Source organism: Tupaia chinensis, unplaced genomic scaffold (assembly GCF_000334495.1).
Source record: "Tupaia chinensis unplaced genomic scaffold, TupChi_1.0 Scaffold000416_1, whole genome shotgun sequence".
Lineage (NCBI taxonomy): Eukaryota > Metazoa > Chordata > Mammalia > Scandentia > Tupaiidae > Tupaia > Tupaia belangeri.
In genome coordinates, this window is record NW_006159921.1 from 2,422,764 (window position 1) to 2,442,171 (window position 19,408).

Below are 19,408 nucleotides of genomic sequence, written 5' to 3' on the forward strand. Positions count from 1 at the left end.
TAGATCCAAGAGCAGCGGGCTCTGAGGTCTGTGCAGTGCAGGATCCAGGGGAGGCCAAGTACACGAAACTCAGAGAAGGGTCACAAGGCCCTGCAGGCATCACAAGCCCTCCAAGAGTGGGATCAAAACTGGCTAGATGGGGGACAGCAGGTGGTGTGGAGGTGAAGGTGCTGGATCCTGCATTGCCGACAGTGCAGTTTGAGTCTCTGGCTGGTGATTTGAAAATCACACTAGCCATGTGTGCAAAAGCACTCAAAAATCCCAAGAAGAGACTGGAGGAGGAGGGATTGTGGTGTGGCCATTCCCTCAGGGAGTAATTTCTCACTGTCTGTCTCTCTGTCTCTGTCTGGTGAGCCCAAGTGCCCTTTAGCAAAACAAAACAAAACAAAACAAAACAAAACAAAACAACAATGGGTGAATGATGGTCCATTCACCCATTTATGCCACGCATGATTAAGTTTCTTTCTTCCATGACTGAGAGAAACAGACAGACAGACAGTACCTTCAACAGGGTCTTGATGCCTTGATTCCCCCAACCTCAGCTAGCCCTGGATCTCAGGCACGCATGTGCCCCGCACACTCAAGGAGGGCTCTGGATGCAAAGTGTACTTGCAGAATGTCACTTGTCACTGCCGCGCCACCATCTGGTCTCCCATTTCATACATTATAATTTTATTTATTCCCTACCATGCCTCAGCAACTGTCCTCAGCCACATCTTTGCAGGGCTCTGGGTGCTGGAGACACAAACTTGAATAAGCTGCATGTGCCCTTGCCTGGAGGCTGGGAGGAAGTCGGGCGTGCAACCTCAGACTGCAGTACTGCAGGAGACGCTCAGGGGTAGAAGTGAGTACCACATTCAATGAGAGACCAGAGAGAATGGGGGATCCTCCGGGGAGCGGGGTAGGACTTTCAGGTGGGCATGGATTCCCTTGTGTTCCCAACCTGGGCTGGTGGGTTCCGGCACTTGGATTTGTCAGCACCCTGAGAGTGGATCTTTCTCTGCTCATTCATGGAACATACAGAATGGAGGAGCGACTCCAGCAGGCCAGCTCGACATCATCCAGGACTACCTGGGAGGCCAGATTACTACCAGAAGGACGCTTGGCCCATCGTTGATCAGAACAAGATCTGGATGGAGCAAAGCGGAACTGCATCAGCTCAGCTAGGTTCCGGCATCTGTCTCCCAACAGGCAAGGTCTAGCATAGCGGGGGAGCTGAGTCCGACCACTTATAGATGTCCAGCTGATGGCTGCGACACTTCAAGTTTACTGATGAAGGATTGCTCTCCCCAGGAGATGAACACAGACCCTTGAGACTCCTTTGTCCCGTGCTTTCATGGCTAAAGGATGACCCTCTCCAACCACCTCCCATTTGGTAGTTTAATTTCTCAGAGCGATCTTGATCCCTTCATTTGCAAGCACTTCAGGAAAGCCTCACAGTAACTAATCCTTCTGTCAACACACCCAGTTAAAGGATTCGTCAAATGACCAGCTTCCCCGAATTCACCGATTTTATACACACACAGAGCCTTTGTTTCTTTAAGCTGTCGCCTTTACCGCATTCTTTGTGAGAGCAAATTGTTCCTCTCCTGGTCCATGACAGAGCTGAGGGCTGTTTTGCATGTCATGCATGATCTTTGGTCCCTTGGGGAAGTCTAACTTGGCCACCACCTTTCCCTCAGCTTTTTACCACCTGTTCTTTCATGCACCTGCTCTACCCGTGTGGCTTAGACACCCTTCCCCTGCTACCAGCGTCCTTACCACAGACAAGTCTCAGAACCGGCTTCCATGGAAGTAGCTCTTTCATTGGCAAGTTTCAAACTGACAAGTGGTTGCGACTGACTCTTTGGAAAAGTTGCTTTGTGGACTCACTAAGTGGCACAGTAGGCTCAGTGGGCTGCAGGGAGTGAGGCTCCAGGGTCCTCTCATGCCCTTTCAGCCTGCTTTCTGTCCTCAGCCTGCCCAGCCATCCCCCCCCACCCCACCCACCCCTCCATCCCTACCTTGTTTGCCTTGTAATCCTGCTCATGCCCTTTCAGCCTGCTTTCTGTCCTCAGCCTCCCCAGCCATCCCCCCCCACCCCACCCACCTGTCCATCCCTACCTTGTTTGCCTTGTAATCCTGCTCAGGGCTTGGTCCCCAGGCCGAGCTGTGGGCTGGTTCACAGCTGTCTTTCCTCGAAAGAGCCTCCTTTCTGCAACCTCCATCATTACGATGAAGCCAAAATAAACAAAAACAAAGCAAAAGCAGAAACAAAAACAAAAAAAAGTAGGTGCCTACAACCCCACAGGAGTCTTCAAAGGCTATTAAAATTATTTCGGTCCAGAATCCTCCAAAATGAAGCCTCTTACAACTTACCCATTAAAATGTTCCGGGCCCAAAGCAAAGGTTTTTGGTTTTGCTGTCTATGGTTCTATTCGCAGTAATGTTACTTCTTCTACGACTAAGATTTACAAAACTGAAAACCAACAGTGTTTATACCTTTGAAGTGAAGGATGCAAAAGGAAACACCATCTCTCTGGAAGAGTTCAAAGGCAAAGTGGTTGCACCAGTTGGAAATGTGGATAGTGACTGCTAACTCACAGACAAAAATTTCTTAGCCCTGAAGGAACTGCACAGAGCTTGAACCACTTCAGTGTCTTGGCTTTTCTGTGCAGTTTGGAGAGTCGGAGCCCCACCCTAGCAAGGAAGTAGAATTTTTTGCAAGAAAAAACTACAGAGTAACGTTTCCCATCTTCCACAAGATTAAGATTCTAGAATCTGAAGCAGAACCTACATTTAGATTTCTTGTTGATTCATCAAAGATGGAACCAAGGTGGAATTTTGGGAAGTATCTGGTCAACCTGAGGGTCACATTGTGAAGTTCTGGAGGCCAGAGGAGCCCACTGAATTGATCAGGCCTGGCATGGCAGATCTGGCTAGACAAACAATCATAAAAAAAGAATGAGGATTTATGAAAATTATATTGAGCCATTCTAATGCAATAGTCAGAACGGAAATGTTTTCATGAAAGTTTGTTCTCATTTTAAGTACTCTGACAATGGAATGTGGCACAGAGAAATGATTTTTTATGTCATCATGATAGTCTGTCATAATGAATGTCCTCAAATAGAGGTGTTACCAAAGCAAAAGCAATGAATGACCAAAGAATCAAAATATGTTAATCTGACCACTGGGGTTTTTTCTGATGGAGCCTTTAGTTCCGCCCCTGGTACAAGTCCAATCCGGCTTGCCTTCTAGCCCAGCTCAGTGCATAGCCTCACTGTTCAGTATTTTCTCTCCTGGGGATAAAAAAGGGGGCATCACTCAGACTCAGACCAATTAGTTTTTCATTTCTCAGGGCTGGAGGAGCTGCCCTCCTGACTTGCACCTGCCCAACTGTTCGAGCATCTCCACTGGGTGAGAGGGGCTGGCCTCAGGTGGTTCTTGGGCTGACTTCCTAGGCTGGCCCAGCACCATCTTCCTGACCCTGCTCCTGGGAGTCACTTCTAGGGGGCTCTAGAAGAGGGTCTCTGGGCCTATATGGGGCTCCAGCAGCCAGGCCTCCTTGCGCCTGACTTCTCGTCCCTGTTTCCACATGGGTGTGTGTTCAAAGAGGTATCTCCAGTCTTATGTTACTGAAAGGAAATTCAAACCCTTCCTGAAGTGATCCAAAAATATTGCAAATGGTGATTCTATCAATAATCTAGTCTTTTCTATTCTTTCCACCAAAGAGCAAGCTGCCGAAACAAAATACCATAGACTGGGGGGTTTAAACAGCATTTATTTCTCAGTTCTGGAAGCTGGGAAGTTCAATATCGAAGTACCAGCAGGTCCAGTGTCTGGGGAGGACCTGCTTCCTTGTTTATAGATGGTAGCTTCTAGTCATGCCCTCACATGGCAGAAAAGGGGCAAGGCAGCTCTCTGGGGCCTCTTTTTAAAAAGTTTATTTTCTTTCTTCTTTAAAAACAAGAGAGAGAATGAAAAGGAGAAAGACAATCACATGCAACAGACCTCATGCCATGACCACTGCCCCTCACCCCCAAGGCCTTTCCCAGGCAGTCACGACCACGGGCATGCACGTAGATGCCTGCATGTGTAAGTTGACCTGGGAACCGAACCCCGATCTCCATGTGGCTTTCGGTATGGCAGAACACTGTGATACTGCTGTGCTACTGAGGTTGGGCCTGCAGCCTCTGTCATATGGAATGGGGTTAATTCCATTCACAAGAGCTCCACGCTTAGGAGCTCATCACTTCCCAAAGGCCTCACTTCCAGCTACCATCACACTGGAGGTTTAGACTTCAACATACGAGTGTGCGTGTGTATGCGTGTGTGTGCAGGGAGTGGGGCAGATGCAAACTTTTATTCCATAGCAAACCATATGGGCTTCTTGGATCTACAACAACCTAAAGGTGTAGGGGCTGTTCTCCCTACTGTACACACATAATCACCATCGCAGTCACACCAGCTGCCTCCGACCACACTCCACTTTCTCCTTCTAAACCCAGCTCTGGCATGTCTTCCTCACCCCCATCGTACATATCTCTTCATTTCTCTTTTCCTTATTACAGGAGGTTGTCTTGGGTTCTTGGGGCAAGACCGTTCTCCCCATCACCCTGCACTTCAAATCTGCTCAGCAGAGGCCCAATTTGGCAAAACCCGAATTCTCTAGGAGGAATGGGAGCAGGTGGGAACCAGGGAGAGAGGCTGACTTCCTGAGAGGGTCATTTATCGCCATGGGTGTTAGCCTGCGGGTCACACCATGCTTCCATGTGCCCCCTGACACGCGTTCACAGAAATATCCGCCTACACGGTTTCACATTTGCTTCACCTAATTCTTTGATGGGCACTTTTATACTTCTTCAATATCAAGTTCTGATATTCATAACCATGACTCTGATTACTGCAAGACTTCAAAGCGCCTTTTGAATCATTAAAGAAAGATTAAATTATGTTCAAGATAGTTTCCGTATTAAGTGTAGCTGAGCTAATTCAGATCCTCTGCAAATTGGCATTACGATACATTTCTACTTTACGCAAGCCAGAGTATTCAGATGAAATCCACATGGAAGGCCTGCCACGCTAGGCCACTCAGAGCAGGCTGTGAGGCCACAGGAGCCTACTGACACACAGGCACATCTGGGAAAGAAGCAAAGAGCCAGAGTTCCACCCAGCCAAATGCTGTCATTACCCCATAAATCTCCCAGAAATTCAAACTGCCGTTAACGTTTGTTGATGTTGTAAGGGATGCTCTCATAATCGCTCCCGTCTATCTGGGCTCGGCCACGGACAGGGTCATTTGGTTAATGCAGGATTCCATCTTCATTGCTTTGTAACTGGTTTTTAATCAGTGATGACTGCCGAGCTGGGATGCTGCGGCCCGCTCGCCTGCTCTTTCCTCGGAGAGTGCCCATCGATATGTCACAGCAATTAACCAGAGACCTGTGGGAGTGCTGGCTGGAGCAGCGGGGGAGCCAGGCCAGGCGGCGTGACCACGTACCCCATCTCATCTCCTCCAGAGGCCCCCTGGCACCCAACCACCTCTGGTGGAGGGTTGGTAAAAGACATCAGCCGACAGGGATACCCTCAGGAAGGCACCTATGCCAACCATTGATTCCCCTTGCCCAAGAATTTGATCTCCCAGGTGGGGGGCATTGAAAATGACTAGTGGATCAGCCACTCTGAAATCACTTCTGACCAACAGTGAAGGATTGGTCGGCCAGTTGGAAGTGATAAGAATCTAGGGGGTGGGGACCTGCAGTCAGAGTAATAGCTATGTCACTGGACTCCCACATAGTCGACTGCGGTTTGAGTCCTGGACCTGGTGGCTTAAACTCACGCCGGGCGTGTGTGTGTGCGTGCCCAAGATCCCAAGAAGAGAATGGAGGAGAAGGGATTGCGGCGTGGGGGATAGCCTGGCAGGGCATTGTGTTTTACTGCTGCGCCTCCATTCAGTCTCCTTACATAATCCTGATGAGAAAGAGATGGAGAATGTCTCTCACAATCCTAGTGAGAGCTGAATGAACTTACTTAGACAGGTACACACACACACACACACACACTTCCTTGTGGATATTTCTAGAATCTTATACAAGAAACTCAAGGGCCAGCCCATGGCCTGCTGGTTAAACTGGTTGGAGTGCACATGACTGACTACATGGTTTGAGTCTGGACTCGTCACTTAGGAAACACTCCAGCTGTGTGTGGGTGCATTCAAAATCCTGGCAGAAAGGAGTCAGAGAAGGGGTTGTGGCATGACTATGCTCCACGGGGAGTGCCTTCTCACGTGCCCTCTGTCTCTCTCCAGTGAGCACACGTGCAAATTTAGGAAGTTTTTAAAAAGGAAAAAAAAAAAGGAAAGAAAGAAATGGAAAAGAACGATGGCCTCTGAGGAGAGGAACGGGGTTGCTGAGAGATGGAGTGAGAGGGAGACTTTTCTCTGAGTACCTTTTGAATTTGAAACACGTGACTGTATTGTCCACTCAAATAAATATATGCAATAAAGCAAGGATTTTTGCAAAAGGTAGGAAGAGGAGCACAAATCCAAGAAAGAATGTAAGAGGGCAGCTCAGATCCATGAAAACACTCAGGAGGGCTGAAACGCAGGGAGCAGTCATGCAAAACCACGTGCCCCGGCTGAAGACTGGGGTGGGTCCTGGTGTGTGTCGGGTGTGCTGTCTTTCTCTCTCTCTCTGTTTCTCTTGCTCATGGAAAAAATAAACTTTTTTTTTTTTTAAAGATTTTTGTAAGAATGTTCACAGCAAGATGATCAAGTCAAGGGTAAACCTGCTGCTATGATAATGTAATCAGGTAACAGTGGGGCATCTTGGGAGTTGTGAGAAGGTAGAAATGATGAAAGGGAAGACTGGATGGGGTCCCAGGAAGAGGAAAAGGGAGCATTGCCCAGCTGAAGGGCCAGGTGGCCACTGGGGAGAAAGCTGTTCCCTGTTGTCAGGGTACCCTGGTGCCCCAAAGCACACTGGGTAGGGGGAGTGAGTAGGGAGGGAGATGTCTTTGGTAAGGTATGGTGGATACGTTTCCAACTTCTCTCCTGCTCTCTGTTGTCCTTTTGCACATCCAACCAAGAGCAGGGAAAATTGCTCCTGCTCCCAGGGAAAGGGTAGACAGGAAGTTCCCTGGACATCTGACCTCAGCCTAAGAAGCTGGTTCACTTCCTACCGATCTCTGGAGGAAGAAGGTTCTAAGATTTGGGGCAAGATGCCAGGAAGGTGGGAGGGCACAATTTTATTGCAGAGGTGTCTGAGGGAGAGTGATGAGAGTGAGCAAGCTAGAGAGAGTGAAGGCAAGCAAGTGTGAGAGGGGAGAGTGTGAGGATGGGAAGGAGGAGAATGCACGGATGTGGGGGAATGTGATTCAAAATGAGTAGGAGGGCGGGGTGATGAAGCACTCCCCATCTCACTCTTGCTACATCTCCTGAAGATCTAATGTGGTCTAACCCTGGCCCCTACTTCCTAGCTCACAATGAAGCTGCAGAGATAGCTCTGATGCTGTGGAACATTCTGCTAAGCACACCATGTGGCTTGTTACATTTTTCTTTTTAAAGACTTATTTTATTTAACTTTATTTATTTATTTTATTTGGACCAGAAAGGGAGAGAGAGGGAGAGAGAGGGAGAGAAAGTGAGAAAGCAAGCTGCCAGGTCCAGGACTTGAACCGTAGTTGGCCATGTGGGAGTCCAGCTCCCTTAACCACCACGCCACCTGCCAGCCTCAACTTCTTACATTTTTCATTCATACAGGTAAGTGGAGAAGGAATGCAGTGCAGAAGAGGGAGACTCTAGGGCAAGCCAAGAGTTTGTGGGAGAAGGATATATAGGACTGGGCGAAGGGAGAGGACAACTGATAATATCACCCCTTTACTCAAATCCATAAGGGTCACTTGCTCACTAACCAAATTCTGAATTCTTTTTTTTTAGAGAGATTTTTACTATAGGGTATGTGAGCTCGCCAGAGAGAGACAGAGAGACAGAAAGCGAGAAATCACCCCCTGGGAGGGTGATCACGCTGCAGTCCCTTCTCCTCCATTCTCCTCTTGGGATTTTGGGCATGCATAAATAAATGACCTGCATGAGTTTTAAGCCACCGGGTCTGGGACTCAAACTGTGGTTAACTACGTGAGAGTCCAGCATGTAACCGTTATGCCATCTGCTGGTTCCCCGAATTCTTTAATAAGACATTTGAGACTCTGTAATCTTAGAGAGCTAATAACACAAGGGGACTTCAAAAATTTGTGGAAAAATGGAATTAAAGTATTAATTTATTTTTGTGCAAAAATTTTTGAAATCCAGGCAATAGTTGTTTTTTGTTTGTTTGTTTGTTTGTTTTTATAATATGCACCTTCCATGAACTTTCAGAGGTCTTCTCATAGGTGCTCGATAAAGGTTGGATTGCTCTCATTCCATGGTCTTGGATGCAGCGAGTTCCTATGGGAGAACCGTGCATTTGTTGAATTATTACTTCTCAGCTCCACATTCAGCCTTTCATACTCTACACATTGTCAACATACCGCCACTTGAGACCAGCAATTGGCATAACGACTATGTCGCTGGACTCCCATGTAGTTGACCGTGGTTCAAGTCCCGGACCCGGTGGCTTAAACTCACTTGGGCACATGTGCGTGTGTGCCCAAGATTCCAAGAGGAGAATGGAGAAAGGATTGCAGCGTGGCTAGGCTGGGGATGGGGGTGATTTCTCACTTTCTATTTCTCTGTCTCTGTCTTTCTGGCGAGTGCGTGCATCCTATAGCAAAACAACAACAGTAACAACAAACAAAAACTCTCCAAAACAAACAAACAAAAACATACCGCCACTTTGCCACTGGAGTCAATCAGGCTCTGCCAGTAGGGAGCACTAGAAGAGACAATGGGATGGAAGGGGGGACATTCTTCCTATCTGCTTCCTGTTCCAGCCATATTGCCTCAATAATGGGTCTTCTCCTGGTAGCAGCAATAGGTTCTAGTCTCTAGCTTTTTTGGGGGGTGGGCTGGTGTTTTGGACTGAAAGTTTGTGTCTCCTCCAAGTTTATACGTTAAGTTCTAACCCCTGGTACAGTTGTATTTGGATGTGGTGCCTTTAAAGAAATAATTAAAGTGAAGTCATATGGGTGAGGCCCTAATCTGATAGGATTGGTGTCCTTATAAGAAGAGATGCCAGAGAACTCACTTTCTCACAGTAAGAGAGATTATGTGGGGACACGGTGGGAAAGTAGCCATCTACAAGCCAGTGAGAGCGCCCTACCAGAAAATGAATCAGCCGGCACCTTGATCTTGGTCTTCCAGTCTCTGAACTGTGAGAAAACAGACGTCTTTGGTTTAAGCCACCATCCATGGTATTTTGTTGTCATAGCTTGTACAGACTAATGCAAGGGCTAGAATCTTGCCCATGATGTCCCTCAGAGCTTTTTACCCAGTTCCTTATATTAATTCATCTCTGTTCAAATAACTCGATTCTAATCTTCTGATTAGATCTTTGCTGGTCCAGAAGCTGTGGGAGAGACAGGAAGAGATGCACCTGCCAGTCAAGTGTGGAGACGTCCAGGCTGAGGGTCTGGAGTCTATACCTGTCTTCTTTGCCTTACTGCACTGGGGCTGTGCCCTCAGCCATCCTCAGGAAATGGGGGGAAGCACGTGCTAGGTGGCAGCAGGACCCCTACAGCACAGCTAGCCAAGGTGGCCCAGGCTTCATATCCCGCGGTCCCCGTGTCTCCATAATTCCTGGCCTCCGAACTGTTAAGGAACTCACACTTTGCAATAAGCTTAATGTTTATTGAAGAGCCCTACACCCCACCAGCTGGAAAAGAAGCAGAACAGATTAAAAAAAAGAGAGAAACTGAGTCATTCACTAGCTAGACCACACAGCTAGTCAGCAGCAGAAGCGAGTCTGGTGTTCTTCCTTCCAACATGTCACTTGCCTCCAACAGGGACCCAGAGCTTCCTGCCTCCTAGCTTTTTCTTTAAATTTATTTCTTCTTCTGAGAGAGAAAGAAAGAGAGAGAGAGAAAAAGGAGGGAGTGATAGACATGCACTACCAACAGGGTTCTGGCATTTAAAACCACTCCCAGCCTTGATGGGCGAGTGCGTGCCCAGTGTACTCAGGGAGGTCTCTAGATGTGAACCCATCAACCTTCCTGTGGGGTTGCTTTGAACAGCTTTGTACTTTATGCTGCATCACCATCCAGCTCCATCCCTGCTTTTAATTCAAAGACAATAGTTACAGCTTATTTTTTTTAACCTTTGTTTTAAAAGTTATTGCTATAGAGTGCCCACACTCCCCAGAGACAGAGAAAGTGAGAAATCATCACTCAAGGAGGATGGCCATGCCACAGTTCCTTCTCCTCCAGTTTCTTCTTAGGATTTTAGACATGCACTTGATGTGATTTTCAAGCCACCAGATCTGGGACTTAAGTTGCAGAGTTGGCCATGTGGGATCCAGAACCTTAAACTCCACACCACTTGCTGGCCCAGTTCCAGCTTATTATTAATGTGCTATGCAACCTTTTATTTGTTACTTCTCTCTGGGCCTTGGTCATCTCATTAGTGAAAGAGGTAGACTAGATGTTCTCCTTTAAAGGTCCCTTAGAGCCATGACATACTGTGATTGATGATTTTCCCTTAATAAAATTGAAGGATTCAGTTCATCTCCCTAAAGATTTTTTTATGTTTTATGCTCAGCTTTTAATTTGACATAATTATAGCACTTGTATTTAGTACGAATACACTTATTTATTGCATGAGTTATTAATTATTCCTATGCATTAACATAGTATTCACTGCAACTGGTTAGGAACAGGGGTGATTCAAGCATCTGGATGTGTTCGAGACTAGAACTAACCTATCGAGTCAGGGAATTTGTGGAACTGAACAGTCTAGATAAACCAAAAAGGGGTCAAGGATTCTAAGGCAGTGTTGTGTACCGATGAGCCTCCTTGATCTGCCAACCCTGCCAGTGTGTTGTGAGGATCTGTGTTAGCGTTGGCATAAACATACTTCGAATGTATGTCTCCACTTGATTTGTATTTGGCCTTATCCAGAATGATGTTTTGCCAAAAAGTGGCAAAACATTAATTATCCCATTCTGGCAGTTTGGAAAACATGTAGCCTAGACTGCAGTTTATCTCCCACGGAACAAAGGCCTTAACCTTCGAGAGGAAGGAAGACCATTTTGGACCCAGATCATGAGGACTGCCCTACTCTTGGAGGAGAGGCAGATCACTGAGACTCAGGGACGCAGGTCTAAGGCACAGACATTAGGGAAGGCCTAAAGCTAAGCGCGAAATAGAAACATTTCCTCTATAAGAACAAGATAATGCCAGAGGAATTTAAAGGTGGTGGTACATTGAAGGTAAAACCCAAAACACTTCTCACTTTCCCTCTTGCTGTCTCTCTTTGGTGAGCGCATGCGCTCTAAGGCATAAACCTTAAAAAAATCAATTAATACAGTCACTGAATCAATGAGCAGAACTCTAGAAATAATATGACCACAGGCGCCAGATGATGGCATAGAGAGAAGACCCATGGACCCACATGGGTGCATGGTGTGCAAACAAAATATGTGTTTGTAATCCGATTGGCTGAGGCATAAGCTGGATCACAGGATGAAGACTCTGTTGGGGATGTCTGTCTTTCTCTCTCTCAGACTCATGGAAGAAATAAATAAAAAAAAACAAACTTAAAAAAATGATACGGCCATTTCAATAAAAGTAGAGAACACATGACAAAATTAAATATCCCTTTCATGATACATGAACTCAGCAAATTAGGAAGAGGAATGGACTTCCTTAACCTGGTAGAGGACATTTACAAAAAACTTACAGCTAATATCACACTAAATGTGAAAAAGTGAATGTCTTACTTCCCAAGATTAGGAATGAAAGAGGGATGTTTGCTACTGACACTTTTTTAAATTTTATTTTTTAAAAGATTTATTTTAATTATTTAACTTATTCATTCATTCATTCATTCATTTTGTAACTTGACAAGAGAGAGAGAGAGAGAGAGAGAGAAAGTGAGAAAGCAAGCCACCAGGTCCAAGACTTGAATTGTGGTCGACCATGTAGGAGTGTCCAGTGCCTTAACCACCATGCCACCTGCTGGTCCCACTACTGACACTCTTTTTCAACATTATACTAGAACTCCTAGTCAGTGCAATAAAGCAAGAAAAATAAAAAGCTTACAGATTAGCCCAAGACAAATGAAATTCTTTGCAAACACTGTGATTGTCAATATAGAAAATTCCAATGACTATAAAAAATTGCTGTAATTAGTAAGTGAATTTAGCAAGGCAGTAGGTCAAAATTCATTTATATATCTATGAGCAGTGAGCAACTGGAAATTTAAAAACTTTAAACAATTTTTGCTGAAGGATATGTGTACTTTTTCCTCTTTTTGAGATTTTAGGCACATATGCACACACATACCTGGTATGTTTTTCAAGCTGTCAGCTCTGGGATTTGAACTGCATGGTCAGTCATGTGGAATCTAGCTGCCTTAACCACCACACCACTGACTTGAAGAAAACTTTTTAAAGTATAATTTATAATAGCCTAGAAAAACATGAAACACATACGTATGATTCTCACTTACTATGTTCAGGATCTATATGCTGAAAACTACAAAACACTGATGAAATAAAATAAAGTGGACATATATCCATATTCACAAATGGTAAGACACAATATTGTTAAGATGACAATTTTCTTAATATTGATTCATAGATTCAACACAACCAGAATCAAAACCCTAGTCAGATTTTTTTGGGAGAGATTTTTCACTGTAGGGCGCGTGCGCTCGCCAGACAGACAGAGAGAGACATAGAGACAGAAAGCGAGAAATCACCCCCCAGGGGGGATGGTCACGCCGCAATCCCTGCTCCTCCATTCTCCTCTCGGGATCTTGGGCACGCACGCACACGCGCCCGGCGTGAGTTTTAAGCCACTGGGTCCAGGACACGAACCGTGGTCGACTACGTGGGAGTCCAGCAACATAGCCATTACGCTAACTGCTGGTTCCCAACCCTAGTCAGATTTTGTAAACATCATCAAACTCTTTCTAAAATTTATATGGAAAAACAAAGGAATTAGAGTAGCCAAAACAACATAGAAAAAGACCAAAGTTGGTATAGTCATTCCATCTGACTTCAATACTTATTATAAAGATTTAACCAAGGCAGTATGGTATGGCAAAACAAACAAAAAATCCATACAGACAAACAGAATAGAATGGAGAATCCAGAAAGACCCACGCAAATACAACCAATTGGTTTTTCATGTGTGCCTAGCTCCCTTTACACATGCTATCTACATCACTGCTTATTCTTTCTTTTCTATTAACTTGATTTATAATTTATATATATATATACATATATATATACACACACACACACACACACACACACATATGTTTGGAGGAGAAGGGATTGTGGCATGGCCATCCTCCCTGGGGGGTGATTCCTCACTTTCCCTCATTGTCTCTGTCTCTCCTGCAAGCACACATGCCTTAAGACAAAAACCTCTAAAAAAAATTAATATGTATTATCTCATCAAGAATGTCAGCAGGGGAGGACCAGCAAGTGGTATGGGAGTTGGGGTGCTGGATTCCCACATGGCTGACTGCAGTTTGGGTCCCAGACCTGACAGCTTGCTTTCTTACTTTCTGTCTCTCTCACTCTGTGGTCAAATTAAATAATAATAAATAACATTAAATAAAATATATTGTTACAATAATAATAATAAATAAAATTAAAATAATACTTAAAAAGAAAATGTTGACAGTGTTTTGGCCATCTTCCAGTAATTCACCAAAATGATGAACACAAAGGAAAAGAGGAGAGGCACCCGATACATGTTCTCTAGGCCTTTTAGAAAACATGGAGTGGTTCCTTTGGCAACACATATGCGAATCTATAAGAAAGGTGATGTTGTAGACAAAGAAATGGGTACTGTTCAAAAAGAAATGCCCCACACATGTTAAAATGGCAAAACTGGAAGACTCTATGTCACTCAGCATGCTATTGGCCAGCAGATAGTTTAGTAGTTATGTCATTGGACTTCCACATGGCCAATCACAGTTTGAGTTCTGGACCCGGTGGCTTGAAACTCATGCCATGCCATGTGCGTGCATGCCCCAAGATCCTGGAAGGATAATGGAGGAGAAGGGATTGTGGAATGGTCAGAAGGGCAAGATACTTGCCAAGAGAATTAATGTGCATATTGAGCATATTAAACATTCTAGAAGAGCAGAGATAGCTTCCTAAAATGTGTGAAGGAATATGACTAGAAAAAAAGAAGGAAGCCAAAGAGAAAGGCACCTGGGTTGAACTGAAGCGCCAGCCTGCTCCACCCAGAGAAGCACACTTTGTGAGAACCAATGGAAAGGACCCTGAGCTTCTGGAACCTATTCCCATTGGATTCATGGCATGATGGGTGTTAAAAATAAACTGGTAGGGACTGGCAGGGGGGGTGGGGGGTTAAGGGGCCCGACTCCGTGGTGGTTAAGGGCACTAGACTCCCATGATTTGAGTCCCAGACCTGGTGGCTTGCTTTCTCACTTTCCCTCTCACTCTGTCCCTCTCTGGTCAAATTAAAATAAATAAATAAAGTTAAATAAGGTAATTATTTTTAAAAATGTAAAAATAAAAATAAGTAAGCTCTGGTCTCTCTCTCTCTTTCTAAAAAACGTTGACAGAAGAGAAGTACATACTCTACAATCACTGCGTACAATTGACTCTCTTCCCATCAACTTCTTTTTGTATTCCCTTTTTAGATAGTCAATTAAAAATTAATTTTATGTCTGTTAAATGTATAAATCCATGGTTTTGAAGAGTTAAAAGTTATAAAGTCAGAAGTCTCTTGTCCATTTACCTCACGCCTCTTACCTATTTCATTAATCAAGATGCTATTGGGAGCCAGCAGGTGGTGTGGTGGTTAGGGGCACAGGGATCCCACATGGTGGACCATAGTTCGAATCACAGATCTGGCGGCTTGTGTTCTCACTTTCTCTCACTCTCTCTCTCTCACTCTGTCCCTCTCTGGTTAAATTGAAATAAAGTTAAATAATCAAGATGCTATTACCAGGGGCCAGCAGGTGGCGTGGTGGTTGAGGCACTGGATTCTCACATGACTGACAGCAGTTAAATTCCTGGAGCTGGTAGTTTGCTTAACTCACTCCTCCCCCAACACCCCCCATCCCCATCAAGTTAAAAAACAATGATGATAGGGGTCAGCAGGTGGTGTGGTAGTTAACTCACCGGTCTCCCATATGGTCAACAGTACTTGGAGTCTTGGATCTGGCAGCTTGAAACTCACACTGGGAATGTGTGCATGCATGCCCAAAAATACCAAGAGGAGAATGGAGGAGAGGGGGGTGTTGTGTGGCCGTACACTGTGTGTGTGTGTGTGTGTGTGTGTGTGTGTGTGTGTATGTGTGTGGGGTGATTTCTCGCTGTCTCTTTGTCTCTGTCTCTTCAGTGAGCACATGTGCCCTATAGCAAAAAAAGCAAAAATCTCTAAAACAACAAAAGATGTAAGTATAATTAAATACATAATTCTTAAAAGAAAAAAAAAAAAAAGATGCAATTACCGTTACTGGAATGTGGAGTATTTCAGCTCTTTCTTTTTCTTTTCTTTCTTTTTATTGTTTTTGCTTTTGGAGAGGCTTTTGCTATAGGGTGCGTGCGCTTGCCAGAAAGACAGAGAGAGACAGAGAGACAGAAAGCGAGAAATCACCCCCCAGGGAAAATGGCCACATCACAATTCCTTCTCCTGCTCTCTCCTCTTGGGAATCTTGGGCACGCATGCACACTCACCCAGCGCGAGTTTAAGCCGCTGGGTCCAGGACTCGAACCATGGTCGACTACATGGGAGTCCAGTGACATAGCCATTATGCCAACTGCTGGTCACAGCTCTTTCTAAAAAATATTTGGAGACCAGCAGATGGCGTAATGGTTATGTCACTGGACTCCCGTGTAGTTGACCGTGGTTTGAGACCCAGACCCAGCAGCTTCAAATTCACACAGAGCACGTGTGCATGCATGCCCCAAATCCCAAAAGGATAATAGAGAAGGGACTGCAGTGTAGCCATCCCTCATGAAAGGATGATTTCTTGCTTTCTGTCTCTCTGTGACTCTAGCAACAGCATGCTCCCTACAGCTAAAATCTCTCTTTTAAAAAAAGCCCAAACCCAAACTCTTTATTTTTATTTAAAGATATACACTTAAATTTTTCCTAAATTAATAAATGTATCTACAGACTTGTCAGTGAAATCTTTAAACATTTGTTTCCCCCTTTCTGCATGTCTCCCCCTATTTTCTTCTCCCACTTATTTATTTCCCCTCTGCCCCAATCCCAGGAAACCCAGGTAAACAACCTAGAGTGTAATTGTGTAATCCTGTATGTGCTCATGTAGTCATGTATGTGATGTATATACATATATGTATCTCCACACACGTAGGAGTTTGCCTTTAAAAAAAAATCATATATATTATATGCCTTTTCCGTAGCTCTTTTTACTTATTCAACCGTACCTCAACAAGTTCAAGTCACTTGCTAGCACTGGAATGATCAGTTAGATAAAACTCATATGTGAATCCATTTCGATTCTAGTCGTTCTCAGTCTTAGACCTATACCCTGTCAGTGTCTTTCTTTCTGTCTTTTTTTTTTTTTAGGAGAGGTTTTTGCTATGGGGCACGTGCGCTCGCCAGAAAGACAGAGAGATAGAAAGCGAGAAATCACCCCCCCAGGGGGCATGGCCACACTGCAATCCTTTCTCCATTCTCCTCTCGGGATCTGGGGCATGCACGCACACGTGCCTGGCATGAGTTTAAGCCACTGGGTATAGGACTCACACTGTAGTCAGCTATATGGGAGTCCAGCGACATAGCCATTATGTCATCTGCTGGTCCCCCCATCAGTGTCTTTATGGTAATATTTATTTTGGGTTTCCAGTTTTTATTGGTTTTGGTAATTTACATTTGCTAGCAAATTTTCTAATTCGTCGTAAGTTTTAGATTTGTTGTCATTCATTATTTTCTGCTATCTGTGGTTATTTCTCCTTTCTTGGTTTTAATTTTATATACATTTGCTCTTCTCTCTTCCTTGGAGGGATTTGTCTATTTTATAGATCTTCGTAAAAATCCAACTTTTAAATTTACGTTTACTTTTTTACTACCTTTATTTACTATCTATACATTTCTTCTTTTAGGTTAATTACTAAATTATTATAGTCCTTCACTGAAACATATTCTCCTCATGAAGGCGTCTAAAGCCATGCGGTTCCCTCGGTATACAACTTTTGTTTGCATTTTTAGGTTTGGGTAAAATATATGCTTTTTGTTGTTTCCTGGATGGTCTCTAATTTTCTTTTTCTCTTCTTTTAGCCAGAGGGCACATGCGATTGTTGGGGAGAGACAGAATTCAAGGGAGAAAGTCTCCCCCATAGGGAATGGCCATGCCACTATCCCTTCTCCATCACCCTCCTTTTGGGATTTTGGGCATGCATGTACACATACCAGGCATGATTTTTAGGCTGCCTGGTCTGAAATGAACTGTGCACTTGACCATGTGAGATCCAGCTGCCTTAGCCACCAAGTCGCCTGATGGCCCAGTTTAACTTTCCTCTGATTCGAGAATACACAGAATTGTGTTTCCAAATTTCTGTGTAGTTATAGTGGCCATAGCCACACTTTAATTATGTTCTCAAATTCATTGGATTATGATTATGAAATGTGGACAGCAAAATGACTACTTATTTAAACATGTGGATTTCATTATTATTTTGGTCAAAATTTATTTGAATTGATTTTTTGTGTATTTCCATGGATATTCACTAACAAAATGTACATCCTCTGATCAGAGATTATACAGTCATCAGATCAGGTTTACTAATTCCATTACTTAATTCTTTTGTCTTGATTTTTGTCTATTAAGTATGTTTAGTTCTGAGAGCAATGTAGTAAATTCTCCCTAATTGCATGCTTAGTCTTCATCAAGTTCTCTTTACATTTCCAGTGGTTTCTGATATTAAGTCTTTAGTTTCTCTGGTAATTGAGGCATAGGGCTTATCACTTTTATATTGTCTTAACAGATTGTATCTTTTGTCATTACATACTATCCTTAACTTTAAATTCTACCCAGATATTGACATTCTAATTCTTGCTTTTTTTTGGGTAGTCGCCAATTTTCTTTTTGCTGGCCCTTTATTTCTAGACTTTTTTTTTTTTTTTTTTAAATCACTTAGGTGTTTCCTGTACAGGCATGTAAAATGTTTTGTGTTGTTTTAAAAAAAATTTCCAGAGGGAGTGTGCACTCACCAAAGAGAGACAGAGACAAAGGGAGAAAGCAACTCCCCCTGTCCGAACTGCGGAAAAGTCACACTGCAATCCCTCCTCCTCCATTTCTTATCCTGTTGGGATTTGAGGCACACATGCACTTGCACCCCCACATAATTCTTGAGCCACTGAGTCTGAGATTAAAGCCCTGAGGTCAGCACATGTGGGATCTGGCTCCCTTAACCACCAGGGCAAGGAGCTATCCCTGATTTTGTTTCTTTTCCTAAACGCATCTGACTCTGTTTTGTAAGGGTAGAAAATTTAATCCATTCATATTTAAATAACAGTGGATTCACTTTCAGTTCTTCCATCCAACTTTGTGTATTATCTTACATTGTTTTCTTAATTTTCATTGCCCTAGTTTTTGCTGATTTGTTTTCTATTTCATTTTTTAGTGTTTCACCATGAAACAGGTAAACAGGAAAGTTTGTTTTCCCTAGATTGGCATTTTGCTGTCTTTTCTTGGTACATTTGATTGGCTTAGACTGGCACTTAGGTTAGAAGTCCTACCCTCACCTTCCCAAGCACGCTCACTATGTCACCAGGCTTGAATCCAGAGGCAGCAGGATGTCCTGGAGATGAGATTTCACTGTCACTCAGCAGTCATCCAGTGTGGGCAAATTACCCTCTTTAGGCATAAAAGTGTAGACGGTCATATGGCACACATGACCTATCTGGCACACATGGGTGCTGCTGGTCCCTGCTCTGTCTCTCTCTGTAGGCTGCTGGGCTGTTTGAGCCTTACCCTCTCAGGAGCTGAGCAGCCAGGAAGATGACCAAGATGACCTTTTTCCTGACTTTGGCCCACACCTCTCAGAATTCTGAAAGGGGTTTATCAAATTGGCTCCCTTTGTCTTTCATTTCTGCAGGGCAGCAGGGAGATACCTCTCTCCTATGTGCATGTACGGAGGACTGTGAAGTGCTGTTGTTCCTTTGCCTGTGACACATGGGTGGGCCTGAAACTCAGACCTCCCATCTCCTCCACTTCTGTATTATACAGAGAAGCATATTCCATCCCTTCCTCTAGGGTCTTAGTGTAGCAGGAAAACGTCTGTAAGATAAAGATGTTATCTGGAGACAGGAA

General features: G+C 44.2%; 1 pseudogene; it reads left to right on the plus strand.

The window, feature by feature from the left end:
- Positions 1-2,337: 2,337 nt before the first annotated feature.
- Positions 2,338-2,947, plus strand: LOC102486624 (putative glutathione peroxidase 8; annotated as a pseudogene).
- Positions 2,948-19,408: the final 16,461 nt, after the last annotated feature.